This window comes from Bison bison, unplaced genomic scaffold (assembly GCF_000754665.1).
Source record: "Bison bison bison isolate TAMUID 2011002044 unplaced genomic scaffold, Bison_UMD1.0 scf7180017864297, whole genome shotgun sequence".
NCBI classification, from domain to species: domain Eukaryota; kingdom Metazoa; phylum Chordata; class Mammalia; order Artiodactyla; family Bovidae; genus Bison; species Bison bison.
The window spans coordinates 2,805,230-2,819,095 of NW_011494869.1; the positions used below are offsets into that span (position 1 = coordinate 2,805,230).

The 13,866-nt window shown below is 40.7% G+C and overlaps 1 protein-coding gene across 2 annotated transcripts in view; it reads left to right on the forward strand.

Moving 5' to 3' along the window:
- The first annotated feature begins 337 nt into the window (after positions 1–337).
- Positions 338–13,866, forward strand: part of IST1 (increased sodium tolerance 1 homolog (yeast)) — a 40,011-nt gene continuing 26,482 nt past the window's right edge. For both annotated transcript variants that reach the window (XM_010850932.1, XM_010850933.1), the window contains exon 1: positions 338–607. The gene's annotated coding sequence lies outside the window, so the exon portion shown is untranslated. The remainder of the gene's footprint in view (positions 608–13,866) is intronic.

Sequence of the window (13,866 nt, forward strand, 5' to 3'; positions counted from 1 at the left end):
TAAGGAAGGAGGGCGAAGAGCCGGAAAGAGAGTCGTCAGCTGCCAGAGAAGAGTGGAAACCTGCTTAGCAGGTAATTTGACGAAATGAACCGAGACGCAGGAGGAAAGTCCCTGTGGCGAATGAAGTCGAGCAAGGGACGAAAGCAGAAGACTAACTCCGGATGTTTGGAAGGCCGTGCTGAACCCGGTTTTTCCACGGACTGGAACAATCCCGAACAAGGCACTGGGCGCGGACTCGGAAAACAAGCCTCAGCGGCCAGCCTCCCCGCGCCCAGGGAGTAACCTGCGAAACCCGGGCACGCCCCAGCAGGTGATTCTGTAGGCGTGACGAGTCTGCTCTCTCCTTCCGTGCCTCCGCTGCGGGAAGTAGTCCCCGGCTGCGCCGGCTCCGAAGGAATCTGGGCAGGGGAGCCCGGAGGCCCTCAGGGCATGAGTCCCAGGAGCGGCGGGCGTGCAGCCAATCCCTGGAAAGAGGGCGTGGCTAACTCGGGCCCGCGGAGTCCTCCGCCCGTGCTCGCTGTGCTGAGGCAGAGGGAGCCGCCATTTTGGATGCTGAGTCTTGGTTCCTAAGTGCGTCTCTGCCGTTTTTACGTCTGGATTTGGCCAGGTGAGTGGGCTTTTTCAGGGTCGATCGTCTTTGTTTTCTTCCCCACGCTGCGCTCCGGGCTTCTAAGTCCCTAGCCAGGGATTTGGACGACTCTGACGTGGCAGGTGAGGAGAAACAGAATCATCCTGGGTCAGGCCGGAGGTCGGGCCGGAGGGGCTGCGGCGCGGAAGGCCGCAGAAGGCCGGGCTCGGGGGCGTGGCAGGGCCGCGAGCAGCTTGGAGACCGCTAGTCGTGGATATATGACACCGCCAAACTTTCTTGTCCTCCCAGTTTCGAGCCATCTCTACCCCGGGGTGAAGCTGCCGCGGCCTGGGCTTTGGCGCCCGACGCGGACAGGGCCGGGCTGGCGCTCTCGGCCACTCCCCTCACCCTATCTCTTCTGGCCCAGAGAGACTTCGGTTCGGTTGTGTCCCTCGTGCCCGAGGGAGTCCGCGTCCGAGCCGGGCAGTCTCCCCTGGGCGGCGCGGCCTCCAGGGAACGTACCTGGGGGCCCTGGGCGAAATTGCCCTTTTCTTTAGCGGAAGCAAAACGCGACCTTTGACCCCTTTCGCCGACCCCTTCTTGTCTGACGAGTGGTCTTTTGAGGAGCCTGTGGTCCTGTCCATGCGCCCCTCTTTCAGTTCTCATTGTTCCCCTTCCGCGGTGCTGCAGGTGAGAGGACTGGAAACTCGACGTGCATAAAGTTTTACAAGGATCGGGACCCAAGAGCGCCCGTTTAATAATTAGGTAATAGGAAAGAGTCACTTTCACTGTAGTAGTAAAACTGAAATTAAGAGCTGGTCATAGTTTTTCTATTATGCTAGCGTATTCATTATTTTTCTAAACTTTTTATTATAAAAATTTAAAGCCAAGGTAAAGACTAATGAATTCCCTTCTCACCCAGCTTCATCAACGATTATTTTCTTGCCAATTTTGTTTCGTTTATACCCCCGTTATGTATTCGTTTAATAAAGTAATAGTTAATATATGTGTCGTCGTCGACCCACCAATCCCCGCCCCGCGCAAGTAGTAGCCTTTTTGACTCCTGTACTTAGGAGAAATTTCCACCGGAAATTTTGTTTTTACAGCTTTCTCAACACCCCATCTTCTGGGATAGGAGGACTTAGTAATATCCTTTTATTCGAAGATAAAAGATTGTTTTGAAACCTTAATGTTTATTATATTTTAAAGTCACCCAGTTTCCTAAGTCTTGTGTTACTGTTCTGTCCAGATTGTTTTCGTTCTTCCTATCTTCTTTTGCCTCTGGAATTTCAATGATTGGGAGCCCCAGAATCCCCAATTCTTTATAGTCTACTTAATTTAAGGTTTCATTCCTTTAAAATCATTTCCCTGGTAACTCAGCTGGTAAAGAATCCTCCTGCAATTCAGGAGACCCTACTTTGATTCCTGGGTCAGAAGATGCGCTGGAGAAGGGAATAGGCTAACCCACTAAGTTTTCTTGGGCTTCCCTGGTGGCTCAGCTGGTAAAGAATCCGCCTGTGATGTGGGAGACCTGGATTCGATCACTGGGTTTGGAAGATCCCCTGGAAAAGGGAAAGGCTACCCACACCAGTATTCTGGCCTGGATATTTCCATGACTGTATAGTCCGTGGGGTCGCAGAGAGTCGGACACAACCGAGCGACTTTTCACTTTTCCTTTAAAATCACAATTAAGTCCCAATTGACACAAAGTCTATCCTGATTTAAAAATAGAACTAGAAGAGAATATAAAGAAATAATTTAATATACAGAAAAAGTAGAATACACATGAATACTAACTTCAGCATTATTTTATATGGTAAATATAAAAAAGATTGGGAAATTATTAAAAATGGTTATTCAATGTATTAGGCAGCCATTAAAGTATAATACTAAAGACTAGCAGATACGATGTTAAGTGATAAAAGAATTCACTAGTGATTGGAGTCCATGATTACAACTTTGTAAAAGTATGCCTTAAGAGAAACTCTTTGTGAAAGTATGTCCAACGAATTTTTTGTATTGCTTTTTATATTTTATTGAGAAACAAGATAAAGGTACTGTCATAATGTCTTATGAATTTCAATATTTATAGCTCCTTCTGGAAAATCTTGATGGTCTCTGAATTCTGAAGTCTGTACTTTTCTTGTGAGTTATACATGATACTGCTGGTTTTGTGGTCTTTTATTAAATTTTCAATCTTGGTTAGTTTGGTCACTGATGATTTTAGTACAATTTGAAAATACAGGAAACGACATTTCTGTATGTGAAATGGTTTTAAGAATTGGGCTGTATTATTGTGGAAATGTCTTCTAGCTTGTTTGTACTTTTATGTCACTTATTCATATCTGCAATGCCTAAATCATACCTGAATCTGTTCATATCACTTATAAGAAAGAGGTATTCAGGATAAATAAAATAATACATTTCAAATACAGTTTTCCTATATACTAAAAAATGACATTCTGTGTACTGTAGACTGTTGCCTCCCTTCCCAGATTGGTTCTTTTGGAGCTACAAGACTCTAAAGTTGGTTTCTTGGGACTTAATGGTTTATTTTGCTATTTTTTGGCTACTTTAAAGTTTTCAGGATTACTGTCTCTGGGCAGCTTCACTAATATGGGAAGCTGTTGTGAGCTGCAACAGTCTCTCCCTTCTCTGTCCAGGGGTAACACGAGGAATGGCCCAATCCATGGTTTTACACTTTCCCTTATTCAGAATGGAGAGTTTATCCAGTTTTAAAAGGCTCCTGAAGCTGGGTAATAAAAGAAGGACTAGATCAGTTTGTTCCAACTTTAAGGACTGGAGTAAAATGAAGGATTTGAAAGAGCCCAGAAGAGAACATGAGGTTGCTGACCAATGTGTGACATAATGGTGATGTAATTAAAATACTGAGAAGTAATTTCACAATCACTAGTTCGTAATCCTTTTATAAGATTTATAGTTTCCTTTTTTAATTTTTGGCTGCGCTTGGTCTTCGTTGCAGTACATGGGCTTCTCGTGGTGGTGGCTTCTCTTGTGGAGTGCATGGGCTCAGTAGTTGTGGTGTATAGGCCTAGTTGCCTCAAGGCACGTGGAATCTTCCCAGCCAGACCAGGGATTGGACCTGTATCCCCTGCATTGGCAGGTGGATTCTTAACCGCTGGACCACCAGGGAAGTCCCTGTAACGATTATGTTATAGGTGTTTATGTGTCTTATAGTTGTTTTTGTGTCACTTACCCCATTAAACTGTGAACTCCGTAAAACACTAGGGTATTACTTAAGTGTCTGTTGTCTCCATCTGCTTGGCACAGTACTTGATAGAATATGTGCATGTGTGCATGCTCAGTTGTATCTGACTCTTTGGGAATCCATGGACTGTAGCCTGCCAGGCTCCTCCAGGCAAGAATACTGGAGTGAGTTGCCATTTACTACTCCCGGGGAACTTCTGGACTCTGGGATCAAACCTAAGTCTCCTGCATTGGCCGGCAGTTTCTTTACCATTGAACCGCCTGGGAGGCCCTGCTTGATAGCCACACTCAAAAATGTTTGATGAGTGGATGAATGGCAGTAAAAATCTTGAGGTACAAAATGAGTTTAGAATAAGCTCTGAATCAAATGACAGTTTTAAATTAGGTATTGGGCAGTATTAGTATGTGGTAATATATATGTGTACTCACATATACATGGTATTTATATATGTTTTTTCCTGTATATAATTATTTGTATATGTATAAAATAGTGACTTGACCAGAATAGTTTATTTACTTTTAGGTTATTCCTAAAATTAGTATTCTGAATCATTCAGGATACAAAGTTGATGGTAGCTTTGGAAACACAAGTTCAAATCCTGAATAGGAAGAATTCCGTGGCGGTTCAGGGGTTAGGATTTGGTGGTTTTACTGCCGGGACATGAGTTGGCTCCCTGGTTGAGGAATTAAGATACTGCAAGCTTTGAGGCAGGACCAAAAGAAAAAAAAATCCTGAAATGATAATTAAATTGACCTTTTTTATTAGATAAGCTTTGAGTCTAATTTTTTTTTTACATATATTGGTAATTATTTTGGACATGTCCTAAATAAAAATAATAGTTAATACCTTGTGGGTTAGTGTCCTTGTTCTTAATGATTAGTTTTTGTAGGAGTCTAATTTCTGAAAGTTGAAAATCCTCAGAACTCAAGTTGACAAAGTATTTTGGCAAGTGATTTTCCTTTCCTTAAATCTAAAACAAAACTAGACTCTGTAAGTTTGTGGAACTCAAAAAAAGACTTATTTTTAGTTAAATTTCCTATTAGCATAATAAACGAGTGACAGCTTTGTACTAAGTATTGTACGAGACAGTGTGGGAATAACAGTGGAACCTTAGAAATAGAGTGTGCTTTGAGAAGAGTCAGACATGGCACACTAAAGGCAGCAGCTAGCTTGAGAAGAGCTAAACTGATTACAGCTGAAATCCTCCAGGGAGGTTGAAACAGTTAAAGCAAGGGAAAACAGATGCAAATATATATTTAACTTTTACTTTTAATCCAAAAGATATAAAATATGTAATAATGGAGTATAACCTCTAAAAATTGTGAGCCACTGTATTGTATACTGTAACTTATATTGTACATCAAGTATTCTTCATTTTTTTTTTTTTTCTAAATTAGCAATTGTGGCACTTTAGCTTAGCTGCAGTGAGGCATGTGGAATCTTCCCAGACCAGGGATTGAACCTGTGTCTCCTGCATTGGCAGGCAGATTATTAACCACTGGACTACCAGGGAAGTCCTAGTCTTCAGTTTTTAAAAAGTTCATTTATCAGCTAATCTTTATTTTAAAATTGTTTATTTTTGGCTGCGCTGGGTCTTCATTGCTGTGCACTGGCTTTCTCTAGTTGAAACGAGCAGGGGCTACTCTGGTTGCAGTGTGCTGGCGTCTCATGACAGTGGCTTCTCTTATAGCAGAGCATAGGCTCTAGGGCCTTCGGGCTTCAGTATTTGTGGCACGGTGGGCTTAGTTGCCCCACAGCTTGTGGGATCTTTCTGCACCAGGGATTGAACCCATGTCCCCTGCATTGGCAGGTAGATTCTGAACTAGTGGGCCACCAGCTATTAGCTAATAACCTATCAGCTAATCTTTAGATGATTAGACCTTTTCTTTTAGTATGAGTCTGTTGACTGGAGTTTCACTTATTTTTTTGCCACCTTCCAGGGCTTGCAGGATCTTAGTACCCCCACCAGGAATTGACTCTGGCTCTAGTCAGTGAGAAGTGTGGAGTCCTGGCCATTGGACCTCCAGGAAATGCCCTAAAATCCACAAATTTTCATTTAATCCTCATACTAGCTTTTTGAGGTATGTTGTTGTTTTTGGACACTCAGTCTAGTGTCCTCCTCTTTTGTGACTCCTTAGACTGTAGCCCGCCAGGCTCCTCCAGGCAAGAATACTGGAGTGGGTTGCCATTTCCTTCTCCAGGAGATCTTCCTGACCCAGGGATCTTGCTTGGCAGGTGGATTCTTTACCACCTGAGCCATCTGGGAAGCCCTTGAGGTGTGAGGGTTCATGTAAATATTGGTGCTAAGTTTCCTTAAGTGTTTGATAGAATTTCCTTAAATGTTTAATAGAGAAGCCACTTGGACCTGGATTTTCTTTTGGAATGGTTCTTAATGTTAGATTCAATTTTTGTCATGTGTAAGGGGCAGTTATATTTTGTATTTCTTTTGAGTCGGTTTGAAAAAAAATACTTATTTTACTTTTTGGTTGCGCTGGGTCTTCATTGCTGCACTTGGGCTTTCTCTAGTTGTGATGAGTGGGGGCTACTTTTAGTTGTGCTGCATGTACTTCTCATTGTGGTGGCTTCTCTTGTTTTGAAGGACAGGTTGTAGGCTCTTGGGTTTTGGCAGCTGCAGCATGAGGCCTCAGTAGTTGTCACTCAAGGGCCCTAGAGTGCTCAGGCTTCAGTGGTTGTGGTGCACTGGCTTAGTTGCTCCGTGGCATGTGAAATCTTCCAGACCAGGGATCAAACTCATGTCCCCTGCATTGGTAGGCAGATTCCTAGTCACTGTACCAGCAAGGAAGTCCAGCTTTTTTTTTTAAATTGTAGTTGACTTACAATGTTGTGTTAGTTTCAGATGTAATGCAAAGTGATTGTCATTCATATATTTACTTTTTCAGATTCTTTCCGTTATAGGTGATTACAAATGTTGAATATCGGTTCCTTTATGTGTCAGTTTTGGTAAATTGCATTTCTAACAGATTTGTCCATTTTGTCTCATTGTTGAATTTATAGGTGTAAGTAATATGTGTGTGTACTTGTGTTCGATTGTGTCTGACTCTGTGACCCCATGAAATGTAGCACTTCAGGCTCCTCTGTCCATGAAATTTTCCAGGGAAGAATACTGGAGTGGGATGCCATTTCTATTCCAGGGACTCTTCGTAACCCATATCTCTTGAGCTCCCGCATTGGTTGGCAGATTCTTGACCACTGCATCATTGGGAAGCCCAAGTAGAAAAGAATAACTTTATTGCTCTGTCAGCCAAAGAGAGACACCAGGCTTCTGCCTTGAAAAACTGCCCCTCGGACCTTCCTTCTTTTCTAATGTGAGCATTTAAAATTGTGAAATTTCCCCAAGCACTGCTTTAGCTTCACACACACACATTTTGATGTTATATTTTAATTTTCACTTTCTTGCAGTTTAAACTTAAAAAAATAATTTCCACTTGAAACTTCCTCTTTGACATGTATATTTAGAAGTATAGTGTTTAATTTACAAGTGTTTGGAGGTTTTCTGTTATCTTTCTTATTACTGATTTTAGGTTAATTTCCGTTGCAGTTAAAGAATATACCTTGTGTGACTTCAGTTCTGTTTAATTTGTTAGAGCTTGTTTTGTAACCCAGGATGTGGTCTGTGTTCATAAGTGTTCCCTGTGCATTGCTGTGTTGAGTGGAGTGTTCTGTAAATGTCAGTGAGATATAGTTGGTTATTATTGGTGTTCAGTTCTGTACTCTTGCTGGTATTCTGTCTGCTAATTTAAGAAATTTCAAAGGGAAATATGTTAAGTGTCCAACTTCAACATATTTGTTGAAGTGTTAAGGATTTGTTTCTTTGTCCTGTCCTGTCTTTTGTTGTTTCTTGTATTTTGAGGCTTTATTGTGCATTCACTATTAGGTTGCATTCACTATTAGGTTGTTACATTTTATTTTTGAATTCACCCTTCTGTGATTATATAATATCCCTTTGTATCCCCGTTTTTCTTGCTAAAGTCTACTTTGTCTAACAGTATAGCCCCTTCAGCTTTTTTAAAAGTTGAAGTATTATTGATATATAACCTTATATTAGTTTCAGGTGTACAACACAATGATTTGATATTTGTATGTAATGCAAAATGATTACCGCATTAAGTTTTTGTTGTTCAGTCTCTAAGTTGAGTCCAACTCTTTGCGACACCAGGCTTCCTTGTCCTCCATCTCCTGGAGTTTGCTCAAATTCATGTCCATTGAGTCAGTGATGCCATCAGTAAGTCTATGTATGTCACCATACATAGTTACAGTTTTTTCTTCTTTTGATGAGGACTTTTAAGATTCATTCTCTTGGGATTTCCCTGGCAATCCAGTGGTTAAGACTCTGCATTTCTATTGCAGGGGGTGCAGGTTCAATCTCTGGTCAGGGAACTTAAGATATCACATCCCACATGCCCGGCAGCAGGGCCAAAAAAAAGAAAAAAAGAAAAAAAATTTTTTTTCTTAATAGCTTTGTAATTTGTTGTTGTTGCTCAGTTTTCTCTGACTGTGATCCCTTGAACTGCAGCATGCCAGGCTTCCCTGTCCTTCACCATCTCCCAGAGCTTGCTCAGACTCACTCATGTTCACTGAGTCGGTGATGCCATCCAACCATCTCGTCCTCTGTCGTCCCCTTCTCCTCCTGCCCTCAATCTTTCTCAGGATCTTTTCCAGTGAGTTAGCTCTTCGCATCAGGTGGCCAAAATATTGGAGCTTCAGCATCAGTCCTTCCAATGAATATTCAGGGTTGATTTCCTTTAGGATTGACTGGTTTGATCTCCTTGCTGTCCAAGGGACCCTCAAGAGTCATCTCCAACCCCACAGTTCAAAATATGTAATACAGTATTAATCATAGTCACCATACCACATTGTACATAACATCCCATGACTCATTTACAGTATTTTATAACTGGAAGTTTGTAATGAAGTGGGTGGAGGGGGTTGAAAGGTAACAACTTTCAGCTTTCTTTTGACTACTGTTTGCATGATATACTTTTTTTCATCCTTTTAACCTTCCTACATTATCGATGTGAATTTAATCTTGGCAGTATATAGTTTGATCATTTTTTGAACCATCTGGTAAGCCTAGTTAACATCTGTCACCATACATAGTAACAATTCTGACAATCTGTTCTTTAAATTGTCATGTTTAGATCATTTCTACTTATGTAATTTTAGCATATTTGAATTTAGGCCTGCCACTTTATTATTTGTTTTATGGTTTTCATTTCTCTTTCTGCTTGCATGCCTTATCTTGGGTTATTTGAACAGTTTAGTCATCAAGTTTAAAATTTGTCCAGCTTTTTAGTCTTTTTTTGATATAGTATGTTTTACTAGTCAGTCTAGGAATTATAGTGGACATACTTAACTTTTCACAATCTACTTAGTATTTTATCACTTCTTGTGGAATATATTAATAGAAATATCATGTAGGTCCCTTTACCTTGCTCCCTACCCCTTTATATCATTATATTGTGGTTATCTTATGTATTATGTTTACATGTGTTGAAAAAAACCCATCAGTGTTATTAGTTTTGCTTTTAACTGTCAAATACATTTTAAGAGACTGAAGAGAACAGTCTTCTATTGTATTTACCCAGATATTTGCCATTTCTGTAATGTAAGATATAAATATTTGCCATTTCTTCCTTTATTTTAGTGTTCCAGGTTTTCTTATTAATGTTCCCTCATCTGAGAGTGACTTGTGTGTGTGCTGAGTAGTATCCGACTCTTTGTGACCTAATGGACTATAGCCTACCAGGCTCCTTTGTCCATGGGAGTTTCCCAGCAAGAATACTGGAGTGGGTTGCCATTTCCTCCTCCAGTGGGTATTCCTGACTCAGGGATGGAAGTTGCATCTCCTGTGTCTCCTGCATTGGGAGGTAGATTCTTTACCACTGAACTACCTGGGAAAACCAGAGAATGACTCATTTCCCCTGTATTTCTGAAGGGTATTTTCACTGGGTATAGAATTCTGGGTTGACAGTTCTTTTCTGGTCATACTTCCTTTTGGCCTCTGTGGTTTCTGATGGGAAGTCTTATTATTTGAATAGATGATCTATAGGTAATATGTTTTTCTTTGGCTGCTTTCAGTATTTTAAAATTTGTCTTTAGTTTTCAGCAGTTTGATTAAGATGATTCTGAGCATACATTTCTTTGGGATTATTCACTTCAGAGCTCTCTGAGTTTTTCAGTCTGTAGATTTATTTATTTTGCTAAATTTGGACAGTTTTCACCCAATATTTTTCCAAAAGTTTTTGGGTACCAAACTGTTTCTCCCATCCTTCTGATATTCTGATGATGCAATATTAGACCCTTTGCTATTTTTACAGATATCTGAGACTTTGATCACTTTTTTCAGTGTTTTTTTTAAATCTCTTTTTCAGATTGAATACTTAGTATTGATCTATGTTCAAGTGCATTGGCACTTTCCATTGTCATTTCCTTTCTGCTGTCCAGCCCATAGGGTGAGTTCTTAACATTTTTTAAAAACAGATTTTTTTTTTATTTTTGATTGTGCTGGGTCTTTAATGCTGTGTTGGCTTTTCCCTAATTGAGGCAAGCTGGGGCTACGCTCTTGTTGCTATGTGCAAACTTCTCATTGAGGTGGCTTCTTTTGTTGTGGAGCACAGGCTCTAGAGCATGCAGGCTTCAGTAGTCGCAGTTCCCCAGCTCTAAAGCACAGGCTCAGTAGTTGTGGTGCACAGGTTTAGTCACTCTGTGGTATACGGGATCTTCCCAGGTCAGGGATCAAACCCATATCTCCTGCATTGACAAGCAGATTCTTTACCACTGAGCCACCAGGGAAGCCCCTCTTTTGATTATTGTATTTTTCAGTTTTAAAGTTTGTTTCCTCAGGAATTCCCTGGTGATCCAGTGGTTCTGACTCTGTGCTTTCACTGCCAGGATCTGGGTTTAGGGGCTGGGTTTGATCTCTGTTTGAGGAACGAAGATCTTGCAAGGTGCACAGAGGGCCAAAAAAAACTGTTTCCTCTTGATGTTTTTTGTTTCTTTACTGAGATTTTCTAGTCATTCAAGAGTATTTGCCCTTACTTGTTGCAGTGTTTTCTAAATTTATTTTTTATTGAAGTGTGGTTGAATTGTTGAAATATTTTTACAGTAGCTGCTTTAAAGCCTTTGTCAGTTAATTCCAGCAACTGTATAATCTCAGCATTGATGTATGTTGATTGTTTTTTCTGTGAGTTGACTTTACTGATTTGGTGTATTTCACTCAGTCTGTCCCCACCAGGGATCCTCTTTCTGGCTTCTCAAGACAGGACTAGAGAGTTGAGCTTGTCTTGCTGTTCATACTTTGCTGTGTCAGTGCTCACTTCTGGTTTCAGCCTTGCATCTAGGAAATACCAGAGGGAAAAACTAATAACTGACTGCCACTTTATTGGTGTATCAAATTTGGTCTCTGCTGCTGCTGCTAAGTCGCCCCAGTTGTGTCCAACTCTGTGCGACCCCACGGACAGCAGCCCACCAGGGTTACCCCCGTCCCTGGGATTCTCCAGGCAAGAACACCAGAGTGGGTTGCCATTTCCTTTAGCTTCTATTATTTACTTTTCAGAATCCTCAAAAAGCTGCTCCATATATGCTTTTCAGGATTTGTAGCTTCATTCAGTGAAAGGAATTGAACCTAGAACCCTCCCTGTTCTTTGCTTTTTTTTCTTCTGCTTTTAAAGACTATTCGTGTTGCTATTGGAGAGGGAAATGGCAACCCACTCCAGTGTTCTTGCCTGGAGAGTCCCAGGGACAGGGGAGCCTGGTGGGCTGCTGTCTTTGGGGTTGCACAGATCGGACACGACTGAACGACTTACTTTCATCTTTCACTTTCATACATTGGAGTAGGAAATGGCAACCCACTCCAGTGATCTTGCCTGGAGAACCCCAGGGACAGGGGAGTCTGGTGGGCTGCCGTCTGTGTGGTCGCACAGAGTTGGACACAACTGAAGTGCCTTAGCAGCAGCAGCAGTTGCTATAAGTGTATATAGCTAGTTCATTAATTCTGTTGTCTGGATAGTATTCTGTCACGTTTGTTACATTTTATCTTTCTTTTTGTAATGGAGACTTGGCATTCGTCCACCTCCTTACTACCACAGAATCCATATACCTGTGTCTTCTTGGCTTCTGTACAAATTTCCTTGGGGGTATATGTCCAGGAATAGAATTGCAGGATCCTAAGGAATATGTGTACATTTACTCTTAAGACATACATATTATTAAATACTAATAGGCTAATACAGTTAGAATGTTGATAGATGAATAGAATATTATTTAACCCTAAATGGAAGAAAGTTCTTTGATGTGCTACAACATGGGCTATTGGAGTATGTTAATATTAGTACTCACACACATATATATATGTTTGTTTATCCATTCATGTTTCATTGGACAGATTGTTTCCACTTTTTAGCTATAATAAATAATGCTGCTATGAACATGGGTGTACAAACTGTTTCTTTCAAGAAATAAGATGTTCAAGAGCTGTCTTGAGGATTAATCTTCATTATTTGCCTTTTTGCCTGTTTCAGTACAATAGAATATTTAGTGTCCTGCAGAACCTTAGGGTTGAAAGGGACTTTAGAGATTATATTGTAATAACTTAAATTATGTTCCTGTGTTATTGTAGAAACACCATTTAGCTTAAGTTTTCTAGCTTGGTTAACAAGTCTTAATACAGTGTGAACCAGAGGTTGCTTTGTTAGATCTAGTTTCTGGCTTCTTTGGTCTTGTGTAAAAATCAAGTCTTTGGCTGGTTATCTTCTGTTTTCTCCTCCAAAGCCACATACTTTTTTCTCTCCTCTGATCTATATCCCTGGAGGCTTATTCATGTGTACTGTGTGTGTGGGCCCCTTTGCTTCCTGGCTTCCAGTTAAGGAATAGATGGATCTGCAGGAGGAATGAGGTGCGAATTGTCTGCACTGTGCACCAGTGTAATTCTTTGCTGGTGGCCCTTTCTGGATAGCTACCTTCCCCAGGTTCCACTTCTTCATCTTGCCCATTCAGGCCTAGATGTATTTGTGGTTCTGGGGCAATGCATTATCCTTTGTTCTTTTCTTTAAATGTTACCCACATCTTTATAAGTAGTATCTTTATTGAATTCTCCTCACTTTAACCAGGTGTGGATACTGTGTGTTTCTAGCTGGTACCCTGATTGTTAGACTCCTTTAAAGGGGCCTTATGATTTTACTTTTGTAAATCTGAAAGATGTTATTCCTGAATCATCAGATTAGTAATTTAGGTTTATTTTTATCTACTTTCTGTAGTAGGTTTACAGTAGGGTTTTGAGGGGAGAGAAAGTCTCTCTTCACATTCCCAGCCAAAAGACTCACTGTGAAATATAGACACCTCTTCAGGATTTTCAACTTCCTTTGCAATGTTGGATTTATATTTGTAGCATAAAACATTCAGTTCCTCTTTCAGGGAATTTTAGCACCTAAGTCTCTGATCATGTGATTGATTGGGTTCCTTTTGTTCCCATGCTTTTTGAGCATGGTCCCAAACTAGCATTTGTAGATGTTGACCCATCTTTGACAAATATGTGAAATAGAGGTGTCTTTATACCCTCCAGAGTTTCTTCATGTTACTAAAACTACACTTTATTACCTGTCTCTTGGTGTTGTGTCTTTCAGTGTCTAGCCACTTTAGTTACCTATTCTGATGATGTTACTGAGGAGTTAACATTTTACTTTTCTAAGGAGGCAAATGAATTTATATTACTTGCTTTTTGATAGAAATTCCAAATTACATCTGAGGTAGATTTGGTTTTAGTGTTAGTGCAAATTCCTTAGATTTGAAGAGTTTACATATAGGTGTTGACTAAAAAATATGCACAACTGGAGAGTTGCTAGTTAAGTTTTATTTGGAGCAAAATGATGACTGCAGTCCAGGAGATAGCACCTCAGTTCTGAGAGACTGTTCTAAGGAGGCAGGAGGGGAAATGAGGCTATGAACAAGTTTGTATCACTCAACTGAATTCATTCCTTTCACATGCACCTCATCTACCCAGGGCTAAATTGTTTCCTTGTTCACCTGAAGGAGTGGCAGATGGCTGCTTTTT